Here is a 13,069-nt window from a genome sequence, read left to right as displayed (position 1 = left end):
TAAAAAAAAAAAAAAAAAAAAATCAAATCCATTTCCATAAAAAATATCTAGATTAATTTTGAAGACCCTGGTTTAGTCCATGCACCCAAATTCCACTGCATAAACTTTACTAATGAGTTCCAGAAGAGAGCACAAAAATAACATCTGACACTATCTTGGCTGGGGTGTGTGTAAAATTGTGCTTTACCCAACTGCATGTGTGTACAAACATAGCCAAAATTCATAAGCATAGAGAAAATTTGGTTATCTGGGTTATTCTAGGTTGTCTGCTATGTTCACTTCAAAATGTTTCCAACAAGCACATGTCACCATTATCAATACACTTTTATAAACATCATACATACAGTTACAATACTTCAGTATACTCTTATCCTCATCGTTTAATGCCCGCTTTCCATGCTGGCATGAGTTGGACGGTTTGACTGAGGATTGGCAAGCTGGGAGGCTGCACCAGACTCACTCTGATCTGGCAGATGTTTCTACAGCTGGATGCCCTTCCTAATGCCACCCACCCTGAGAATGTAGTGGGTGCTTTTTATGTTCCACCGGTATGGAAGTCAGTCAGGCAGCACCGGCATCGGTCATGCTCGAATGATGCGCTCTACATGCCACTGGCAAGGGTGCCAGTTAGGTGGCACTGGCAGGCCATACTGAAATGGTGCTTTTTACATGCCACCAGCACAGGAGCCAATTAGGTGGCACTGGTATCGACCATACTCGAATGTTGTTTTTTTACATGCCACTGGCAGAGATGCCAGTCAGGCAGCTATCGTGTATGCACACTGGCATTACACATCCACCGGAGCATACTAGCTTCATTTCTTTAAAGTCTACGCATGTTCTCAGCAATCGCAGCCCATGTTTCACTGCCACAGGCATCATACAGTCTACCTTTCACTCTGACAGAGAGGCCCTTTGTTACCAGCAGAGGTAGGAGCTCTCTGAACTTTGCCCAGGCTATTCTTATCCTAGCAGCTATGCTCTCAGAGCATCACCACCCCCTACTGACTTGGTAACCCAGGTAATGGAAGCTATCAACCCAAATGCCAAAATTGCTAGCCATTTTCTTAAGCTACTTTGCATTCTCAAAATGTTTTCATACCTATAAATTATTCCCTTGTATCTATTGTCAACCTGTCTGCCATTACTAAGAATTTTAACTCATAAAATAAACTCTGCTAGTATCCCTATATCATCAAAGTATCCAAATGAATTTTCATGCCCCAACATACTCCTAAAATCTCATATTTTAGCTCTTTCACAGACTTCTTTACAACAATTTTCCAAGCCGTGAATCTAAAAGTAAATATTTACTTTTAATGTGTCTGCAAGCCTTCAGGGAATTTGGTGAAAAGAACATTAAGAAGCACATTTTCAACAAAATACTTTTATGTATATTTACAGTCAATAATATTTTCATTATTGTGTGTGTGAGTGTGTGTACACACACGAAAATGTAAAAATATAAAAATACAGATGGTACCTAAAGCAATACAAAACTTTAATTTAAAGCAATAACTATAGAACTAAATAGATATTAAAAAATATGCCCTAGTCAAGAAACGAAAATTTGAGTCACTCATCCATAACAATATATCAAAACTGATTCCAAACTGATGAGTATATATATTTGCAATTTAGTTAGTTGCTTTGTTGTGTGTGTGTTTTTTTTTTATACACACATGAGAATAACTGGTTCTGATGTCAGTTATGGTAGGTAAACTACACACAAATGACTACATGTGGTAAACTGATTAAATCAGTGAACAAAAATGAGGTAGTAAAACAAGACTATGAGACAAAGAGTGAAATCAATCTGGAATTGCATAACATCATGAGATTAATGTTATATCAAGCACATCATTTTATATGATATATAATATAAAGCACATCATTTTCATACAGACACACACACACACAATGATTTTTTAAAAAATTATTTTGGCTTATCAAAGGAAATATTGTATCCAAACATAGATCACTCATTTGGATAAAAACAAATGGAATTGGTTAGGTATGGAATACGCAAGACAAAATAAAACTGTTACAGGTAGAATGTGCATCATCCATGAGTTGAAAAATAAACTGAATAACTTTGGCTGACTTAATCCTATTTAAGAATTCTATGGTGCTATTGCAAAATAAAATACTTTGCAATTAATATTTTATAAATTCTTAATCATTTTATTTCAGTCTATGCAAAGTTATTGTCAAATGTAAGTAATCTAATAACCTTAATTTGTATTGCAATTTTCAAGATCACATGTATATAGTTGTTGCCATTTTTTATTCTTTATTTTTCATATAGCTTGGTAAGCAGAACAACAGTGCAAAATGATGATACCAACCCACCTGAGACTGCCCTGGCTCTGTGGTACAAACCTCTTGTTTTCAAGGGATCTGAATTAAAATCTTCCATCAGATCTTAAAAGTTAATTTATGATCCAAACACCAATTAATAATGACAAGGTTATTTTACTAAACTCTTCATTATTTTCAAAATTAATTGAAGTAAATACAGAGTATCTCAACAGAAATAGGGTAACAAAAAAGTTAAGACTATTGGTAAGGGGATGAGCATGAGAGAGTAATAGAAGAAATATGAACTTGTTACCAGTTCAAATATGCTTGGGGAATATTCCACTGTGTTTTGTCATGGAGAAAATTTCTCACTGTTGAGAAATGGGTGCAAATACACCAAATCAGCTCACAGTGCCACCTGACCAGACTGTGAGATGCATGCATTTCAGAGTAGTTATCTCTTCAGAAACCAGACAAAGCAGCACTGTGAGCCAACACAAGAGATCCTATCTCTCTTACGATACTCCAATCATCATTCAATGACTTGTAGGGCTACTCAGGGATGAACTACAGGGTAACAGCTCTAAGCAGTGATGTGTATGAATACAAACTTATTACCAGTTCAGATATGCTTGATACATATTCAAACATTCACTGTTTCATCATGGAGAATGCATGCATCCCTCAGTCTGGTCAAGCAAAGTTGTGAGCTGATTTGGTGTAATAACACCCATTTATCAACAGCGAGAAATTTTCTTCATGAATGGCTTTCTTACATGTTCGAGTATGCTCCAAGCATATTTGAACTGGTAACAAGTTCATATTTATACACATCACTGCTTAGCACTGTCACCCCATAGTTTATTTACGGTGAGCTGCCATATAATACTACCAATCATTGAATGATGATAGGAATATCATAAGAGAGATACAGTTGCTCATGTCAGTTTGCAGTGCTGCCTTATCCGTTATCTGAATCAAGTGTAGTTGTGAGCTGATTCAGTGAATTTACCACCCATTTGTCAAAAGCGAGAAATTTTCTCCATGACAAAACATAGCTATTGGTTTCCTTGCCTCAAGAATATTTGAACTGGTAACAAGTTCATATTTATACACATCACTGCTTAATGCTATCAACCAATAGAAAGTGATAGGAACAAGACAATGATAGAGAGAATAATGGAAGAGCGAGAAACTGAGAAACAGGTACATGACAAATGTTGGTAAAGAGATAGAATAGAAACTGCATGAGCAGTGTGAAGATGTGGTAGCAAGAAGAGAGGGTAATAGGAGTTGTTTAAGTGATGGAAGTTAATAACGAGTGGTAAAGAAGAGGTAATGTGTGTGTGTGAGAGAGAGAGAGAGGAGCAGGTAACATAAAGGTAGGTGGTGGTGGTAAGAATGATGCATGTTAATAATAAGTGATAAGGGAGAGAGAGTATCATAGGGAGAAAGAATGGTTAGCAACAAAGAAGGGTGTATGTTAAATACAGACAAATCCAATGCAATAGCATTCTTCTTTAGACATGTAGCATGGAGGGTGACATAGTGAGATTAGGAAGGTACATTGAAAGGAGAAAAAGCAAGAGATAGATGGAAAAGTGAACAAAATCAAAATAGAATGGTATATGAAGATCTAACAATTCTGCCAGCATGCCACCTTCTATGATGACTTAATAATAACATTATAGTCGAGAGAGACAAATGTAAATATTACACATCACAAACTTCCTTACCATCACTATAACTATCAGCTTATACCCATTTATTTTATGTTTGCATGAGATGAGAGAGATCATTTCCAGTACAGTCCTTTGACATCTCCTTTGCTTCATTCTTCCCCAGTTCATCCCATACCTTCCATGTCTCTTTCCTAACAGATTCCATCCACTTGGAGTTCTTGAAACATCTTTATACAATTCACATCCTCCATATGCATTACAGCCTCTATCAGCGTAGTTCTCTCTTGCACATTACAACTGATTCTGCCTATTTCCACTTTTTCTCTATCATTCATGTATACTAACATATATATCCAGTGATGCATGGTTGCCTCATTTCTTTTCAGCCTTTACAAATCCTATACATTCAAGAGCCATTTCTCTCCACAATATTACACTTCATACACAACATCATACAATCTACTCTTCACCCTGACAAAGGAATCCTTTACTGCCTGAATTTTTTACACTCCATTCTTATTCTACAAGACTGACTACCAGATATTTTAAGAATATTGGTAATTGTTTCTGATGGTGCAGATGCATTCTCTATTTTAATATCCTTAATTGAACTTTTGACCACGTTACACACTTTCAATAGCTGGTCCATCTATTAAGTCTACTTCATGTCGGCCACACACTCCCATGGATTCTATTCATGACAACCCCCTCATAATAGCATTTCCACACCTCTTTCTTTTGACATCAGTGAGATCAAGTGCTCCACTATCATTCTGTACACGCTTCTCTCCAACAAGGTCTTGATTTTTTCTAGTGCACTGTCTTGTAATCTGGAAGGCATCACACTTCTGATCCCTATGTTGCAGAATGTATGCAAACCTCTTATTTCCAGCTTCTCTCCTTGCTAAGTATATTTGACATTTAGTTTCTTTCCTAGGCTCTTGATATTTTCTTTTTCTCCACCCTTTCTTTCTTTTCTTCTTCAAGTGGATCCATATACATATATAAGTTTGTACATATATAAGATGTACATATATAAGTTTGTGTCTTCTACGAACATACACATATATACACACATATTCCTGTGAACATACATATGTAAATATGATTTAAATGACAACATGGCTGATATTAATTTATAAAGAAAAAAGATGGGAAAAAAACATTAACGTACTATTTATGAAAATTGGGTTCATGATCTTTACAAATTAATACAATTATGAAGTAGTTTGAATGGCTTTTTTCTAAATATACAAGAAATTAATTAAACAGCTAATTTAACAAATAAAAAACATTACACCACAAAACGAGTGTTCCTTGCTCTTTTTAATGTTTTTAATGATAGAAAATATCCACAGTACATCAAATTATCAATTTTTTTTAATGAGCCCATTACATCTTGAAATAAAAACCAAAGGGTTATCTAGTTAACAAGGGACTTATTCTAAGGAATATTAAATTTATTGAATAGTACATATATTAAGCCCCTTAAGACACAAGTAAATATTTCCAATATTTTTTTTAATTTTAGAAATTAAAAACATCCGACATAAAACAGTGCATTTCTTTCTCTCTCTCTCTGACACACAAACACACACACTTTTGTCCTTTATTAGCCCAACTTCTAAAAGTTTTAGAGCTGTGATTTGTTTCAGAATAATTTGTTTACAATTATAAATGACAAAATTTTCCCATAAAATAAATACATACTGCAGACAAAAGCCAAAGACAGATTTTCTCAAGTCAACTTACTCGCTAAGAATAGAAGCCAAATCTTCCTCATGTTACACTCTCCAATCTTAAAAAATATAGACCTCACAGGTGTTGGTGCCATGTGAAATGCACTCAGTCCAGTCTGTAAAGTGGTTGGCATTAAAAAGGGCATCCAGTCATAAAAACCATGCCAAAACAGACAATGGAGCTTGGTGAAGTCCTCTGATTTGCCAATTCCTGTTAAGCCATCCAACCAATGCCAGCATGGAAAATTGACATTAAATGATGCTAGTGATGATGATAATATATAATGTAATTCTAGACACTCTCAAAAACAAGATAATCATGACCAAAATCCTTTTGAGATTAGGTTTGCTTGATCAGAACTGACCCAGGGCAAACAACAATGGCTGCAATTAAGAAGTTTTAAGCTTCTGCTATTATATTTGAGGAAGTTATTGTTTCAATGACTTAAGAAGCGGCTTTGAACTAAAACCATCAGATACTAGTTTATTGTGAGAAAATCAATTTCATATCAATCAATATAACCACAAATGTCTGTAATAAAACAATTACCAGTTTCTACATTTAAAAATTTGCTTTCTATTTGGGTAGTTATATTCAAGTTCTATACTATGAACAAGTTAGTCAAAAGAAGTAGAGTTTTATGTGCTACATTCAGGGACAATGTGCAGTTGCTGTAGTATGGTTTTGAACTCATGGTTATAAAAATTGCACATGTCATTTATCTATTGAAATATTTGCTTATTGGCATACATTTATCTTTTCAACAATATTTTACAAGTACTTTCCATTAACAAGTTGGAAAATAGAATATAAAAAGAAGGTTTAGGAACAAAAGTAATATATAACTAACAGAAGAAGCTACTATAAATAGCAATGGGGATAATAATGGTCAGTTTAGAATAAATCTGCCCAAAACCCAGTAGCACAGAAATATCAAGGTTCTCTTACTTGTTTCAGTCATTTGACTGCGGCCATGCTGGAGCACCGCCTTTAGCCGAATCAAATCGACTCCAGGACTTATTCTTTGTAAGCCTAGTACTTATTCTATCAGTCTCTTTTGCCAAACTGCTAAGTTACGGGGACCTAAACACACCAGCATCGGTTGACAAGAGAATGTTGGGGGGACAAACACAGACACACAAACATATACACACACACACACACACACACACATATATATATACACATATATACGATGGGCTTCTTTCAGTTTCCGTCTACCAAATCCACTCACAAGGCTTTGGTCGGCCCGAGACTATAGTAGAAGACACTTGCCCAAGGTGCCACGCAGTGGGACTGAACCCGAGACCATGTGGTTGGTAAGCAAGCTACTTACCACACAGCCACTCCTTGTAAATTTTAGAAAATTGCTGTTATTGCCAAAGCTGACATTGTGATAAAACCATTCCAATTTCCACTGAAGTAGTTGGGGTCTTATGGAGTACACTTATAAAATAGAAGTTAAAAGTAAAAGACACTTGTCAATAACTTATAATAAAAGATATAGGTATGGATATTAAACAACACTGAACATGTTATTTGTTAGTAAAGCTATAAAAAAAAATCCATCTGCTAAATCAATCATTAGGTATCATAAAGATCATTAGCAGACATCTTGAAACTTAATAGAAAATTTATAGACAGATTTACTCCACAATAAACTAGAGTACGAAAACATGTTTAAATTTTTTTTTTTTAGAAAAAAGGGAAGGGGATAAAGATTTTCTAGTCAGTAAACCATGAATTGCCATATCCCTGCAGAAAGTTGTTCTTGTGCTATTTTAAAGGGGAAAGAATTAGTAAAAAGAAGACAGCAAGAGAACTATAAGGCCAACTTAATATGTTCACATCTTATATATTAAGCTTAATAATTACAAAGATGATGATGCAATATATCTCTTAAATTCTAACCAGCAATAAGAAATGGTGTTAATATCAGAAGAATTTAATTGGAAAATTAACTAATGCTTTGTGAAGCAGGTATTTTAGCTCTGAACGCAGTTTCAAAATAAATCTAAAATATAGTTGTCTGAATGATTAGTAGTAATTTTCTTACAAAATAAATTGATCAAATACAAATAAGTTTAAAATAACAAATTACCAACTTATTTCTGTAAAACTGCTAAAACAGAAATTACAAGAATGAAAATATAAATACGGATATATGCAACAAGATACAATAAAATTGCTAACTGGATAAAGCATAAAGACTTCAGTGTCTTTTGCGAGTAGAATAAGATCTTTCATCATGTATAATATAGCACCAAACATAAAACCATCTTGCCAAAGATGTGATTACAATATCAGAACATAAAACAGCTTTGAACTAAATGTTGATGTTAAATTGCTTATAAAAACAGCAGCACTTAAAGCTATAAAGGTGAAAGAAAAAATAACTTCAATATAATTAGCTGTAAGTAAATACACATATAGAGATTCATGCACAGATACAAAGCAAACTAAAAACTAGTATCTTTAACCTCAGCATACATTGAAAATAATCTTCTAAATGACAGAATAATAACTGTTTTCATGAAGTATCTTTGGCAAATGATGCATTGAGATAAATAATAGAAAATGTCACAGCAGTTAAAAAAACATGTTAATCCATTTATAATGGATATTTTGTTAGGTAGTCATAAAATATGATATAACAAAGCAGCTGATGGAAACAACTGTTTATCTAGACTGTGTTTACAAGTATAATCTTACTGTAACATACAGAAAAACTGCTACAAATATATTAAATGCAGCAGACACTAAAATTCTTTAAAAAATTACAGGGATAGTCATTTTATTTGGAAGTCTCAATACACTACTTCCAACAGATTGCATCTTTCCTTGAGCAATGTCACAATTTGTGAAAAAATGTCAATGGAAAAAGCTTTGTCAGCTGAAGACTACTAACAGACAGAATAAGGTCTCAAAACCATGATTACAAACACACAAGCATACACATACTATTTAGTAATTGTCTACACTGAATTTGATCTATGTGACATTACTTTCATTAGCCATTGACTCAAGATCATGATTACATACATTGACTCAAGATCATGATTACATACATGCAAATACTTTAAACACTTTATGCTTGCAAATGCAACATTTATTTTACTTCATCACAAGTGTTAATTTGTGCTAATGAAACATTTAATCATATTGCTTTAGCCCCTATCTCCTAATTTTATAAAATATAAAATTTATTTTACATTGTCTCTAAATTGATATTTAAGCAGTTATACTACAGAACATAACTCTCCCTTTGCAAAACATTATTCTTCCCTTGGTCATGTAGTCAAGGGAAACTTGTGCTAAACCAGATGATAGATATTTCATTCTTAGCCCATAGGAAGCTATGAATTTATCTCACTTTATTGAACAAGTAAAAAAAAAAAATCTTTTTAAACACAATTTTTGTTAAATTTGTTTTCGTCTGAGGAAGAGCGACAGTGTATAGACTAGCTTCAGGCCCTCTTTGATGAAGGGTACAAATAACTGAACTTGATGTGTCTGATTGAGCTAATTTATAAACTGCAGAAAAGTGACTTTTCAGCTGAATGGATTCCTACCTCTAATGTACAAATTCAGCTTCAGATAAATTGCAAAGAATCTAGAAGCAATCAAATCATTTATGGATGCCAAACTATTGTAAAATACTTACTGATGTCCTGGTAAAGTAGTCTTGCTAGATAGTATAATCACCACTCTGAAAGTAAAAGAAAGGCAGATACACTAAGTACTCATTATTAGCAGAATTACAAAACATTGAAATATACTAAAATAAGCAAAAAATAATAAAACAATAAAAAATATGAATTTTTATTCATTTGAATTTTGCATATATTTTCATTGTGCTGCATATCACATCCATCACTCCACTCCCTCAAGCTACTTTTCTCAGCAGATACATAGAAACATTTACATGTAAGTATTGCTGCGATTAATAAGTTTGTTTCACAATTGCTAGGACTGATCCTACTGTATGGCACCTTGAGCAATTATCTTCTGTCATACTTTCAGATGGAATATCCCTATTCATGGGTGATAATTTATCTAGTTTGGTACTTCAATGTCACTGATTGATTCAATCAAAACATCCTTTATGAAATGAGTTTCGAAAGAATTATTCTCTAAACCTTTAATCTCTTTTTTTATCCCTGTTATGGACCTCACTAAATCTCTCTTTATTCAGCTTCTATTAACCATCAAGTATAATATTCTATATCATTCATTCTTGTACAGATAATCAAACCTTCACAGGTAAACTTTGCCATTAACTTTGTGCAAATACTGTGTTTATTGCTTCAAGCAATATATTTTAATTGTTTTTCACTGATGGTACTCCAAAGTCATATATCTAACCCCATAGCACGCTTAGTTAATTTCCTTTCATAACAACAAAATCTATTATGAGAGAGTTTTGTAAATCTAACAACTTCCAACAATGGCATTGTTGATAACACCCTAAGTAAGATACTACAGCTCTTGCTCAATTTAGAGTATATTCTTATTTCATAAGCCATGAATGTGGAGGTTGTGTGAAAACTAGAAAGAAATGAAACTAGTATAGTGTGCACAGATGGTAAAGTACAAATGAACTGAAAGAAAAACTTGGATATAAGTGGAATCAGCTGCACTGTGCAGGAGAGAAAATTTCACTGGTACAGGCATGTAAATGCATATAGAAGATAACCATTACATGCTCTCCCACAGGCCACTTCTTACTGATACCCAGTGCTCTTTAGTCAAAAACATGGCAACTCTAGTACTGATGCCACAATAAAATGTACTCAGTACACATTGTACAGTGGTTGGTGTTAGAAAGGGTATCCAGCCATAGAAAACCAAACTGAAAGTAGAATGAGTGGGACTTGGTTCTCCAATTCATCTACCTAGGAGGGTATTAATTTCATATACTGACACACTTTCCAACTCATGCCAGCAGAGAAAGCAGATGCAATGTAATGATGATGACAATTAGAACATGTAGTAATGTACACTCACAACCACATAAAATAGCAAATTGGTGTTAAAAAAAGAAGGTTATAAAAATCACTGTAGTAAATCAAGTTTAGAGAAATTAAGAGATAATCATAAGACAATATATAATGTTTTTAAAGCAACTTGACAAAATTATTATTTACTATTTTTCTATGGCACTGAACAACTATTTTTCTATGAATACTGAGGTGAAGTATTTTATACAAATGAATGTCTTAAAAACTAATATCTTAAAAATGGCAAAATTTTCCCAATATATATATATATATATAAATATGAGTGTGTGTACGAAATAGAAATTGGACAGTTTAATACCTCATTGTAATCAGTGGTTTCATTTCGATATAGAAATCCTCTGACTAGCAAAAATTGAAAAACGGATGTTGCATTTATAAATGGTTGATTTGGTTAACAGATGTTTGACGTATAGGGTATACAATAGATATAGTTTTAAAGGTGGTTTGTTTCTAATTATAACAGTTTAATTATATTTGTTAATGTATCTATGAGTGCTGATCAATCAGTATCCAGACTTTTGCCATAGTAATGAAGCTAAAGCACACAGAGTGAAACTACTTGACAAAGATTGGCTTTGAACACTGCTGTGCATGTACACTAAGTTTTAATGTCCTAGCTCACTTCTGCTGCTTACAGCAGTGCTTGGAAGGAAGATATGTAGAGAAAGCTGTCATGGCAATACCTGCTCAAAGGCCTATGCAAAGTTGCAGAAAGTGTATGGAGAGGAGTGTATGAGCCAAACACAAGTGTCTGAGGGGTTCAGACGTTTCCATGATGGCCAAAAAAATGTTGATATAGATGAACATTCTGGGAGACCCGCAACCAGCAGAAATGAGGAAAACATCACAGATGTGCATGCAGCTGTGAGGAGAAACTGTCGAATCACTATCCGTGAGTTATCAGAGGATGTGCAGATTAGTTATGGTTCAGTTCAGTTTATTATCACTGAAGATTTGGATATAAGAGGATATCTACCAAGTTTGTGTCAAAACTGCTTTCAGGTGACCAAAAAGATACTTGGGTTTCAGTGGCACAAGATCTTGATCCTGTTGAGAACAATGGAAACTTTTTGAAAACTTTGTGTAAGTCTCTGAGCAGGTATCACCAAGCTTTTGGCAAAATTTGATGCAGATTCTCTGCTCAACTTTCTGTCATGGTGACAATCACATGCTATACATGTTACTTCCGAGCACTGCTGTGAACAGTGGAAGTGAGCTACAATGTTAAAACTTAGTGGGCATGCACAGCAGAGCTCAAGGTCAATCTGTGCCAAGCAGCTTCACTCCATGTGCTTTAGCTTCGTTACTATAACAGCAGTCCGGATACTTATTGATTAGACTATGTACTGTATGTATAGCTGTGTGTGCATAAATGAGTATGTTAATTTGGACAACAAAGGTTTTTGATTATAAAACATAAGATTAAATGAATATGATTTGCATCTAAGGATAGTAATTTGGCTACAAATAAAAGAAAAAAAGAAATGAAAAACCAAGATGAATTTAAAGTTTAGTCTAAAATATTTTTCATATGAAAAATAAATGGAGTCTGTGAATAAGAGGATTAAATTTTATTGAGATCAACTCCTGATCATGTGATGAAGTGTATGAGCATTTTGAGGTCAAAGAATCTAAATGATTCCAAAAACTTTTTGTGGGATTAAAAATACACAGACATGCATATATTATACCCTTGAAAGACATAACCACATACATTTATTTTGTAGTACATTACATATGCCTATGAACACACACAAATACACTATATACATTACCAGATGAAATACAAACAACTAAATTAGAAACAATCCTCCAGCAAAATGTTTTTAAAAACCAGCAAAACTGCACACTACAAAATCACTGGTAAGTCAGAACACAACATTCATTTTAAACTGAGTTTTCTAATAATTGGATGAAATTCTGGTTATTCAGTGGCATGAAAATTCACAATTTTAATCAAACATTTACTCTCAAAATGTATTGAGTTTACTATTCCTTAGAGGTAGTAGTAATATATATATATATATATATATATATATATTTATTTATTTATGGGTTTCAGCCAAGTGGCTGCGGTCATGCTGGTGCACCACCGTGATTTTCACGTTCCTTGCATGGCTCTTCTCCCCCACCTGACATGGTCCAATCAAGAGTTTTGATGGCACATCTGGTGTATAAGAGAATTTGACATAGCTGCCCTAAACTGCGTCTCATTACGAGCCATCGGTTCGTCTGGTATCGTGGAGAGGAAAGTGTCAAGTAGCTGCTTCAGGATCCAGTCATAGTGCTGCAAGAGCTGCGTGAGGCAGCTTCTACCTGGACGGA

General features: G+C 34.0%; 1 protein-coding gene across 31 annotated transcripts in view; it reads right to left on the bottom strand.

The window, feature by feature from the left end:
* Positions 1 to 13,069, bottom strand: part of LOC106878372 (rho GTPase-activating protein 5) — a 336,880-nt gene that overhangs the window by 312,828 nt on the left and 10,983 nt on the right. For 28 of the 31 annotated variants that reach the window (XM_052968790.1, XM_052968808.1, XM_052968800.1 and 25 more), the window contains exon 2: positions 9,388 to 9,432. The gene's annotated coding sequence lies outside the window, so the exon portion shown is untranslated. Of the gene's footprint in view, positions 1 to 7,059; positions 7,170 to 9,387; positions 9,433 to 13,069 lie in introns of all 31 variants that reach the window. The other 3 variants (XM_052968794.1, XM_052968793.1, XM_052968795.1) reach the window with 1 other exon arrangement.

This window comes from Octopus bimaculoides, chromosome 6 (genome assembly GCF_001194135.2).
Source record: "Octopus bimaculoides isolate UCB-OBI-ISO-001 chromosome 6, ASM119413v2, whole genome shotgun sequence".
Taxonomy (NCBI): Eukaryota; Metazoa; Mollusca; class Cephalopoda; order Octopoda; family Octopodidae; genus Octopus; species Octopus bimaculoides.
This window is presented reverse-complemented; position numbering and strand designations above follow the sequence as displayed.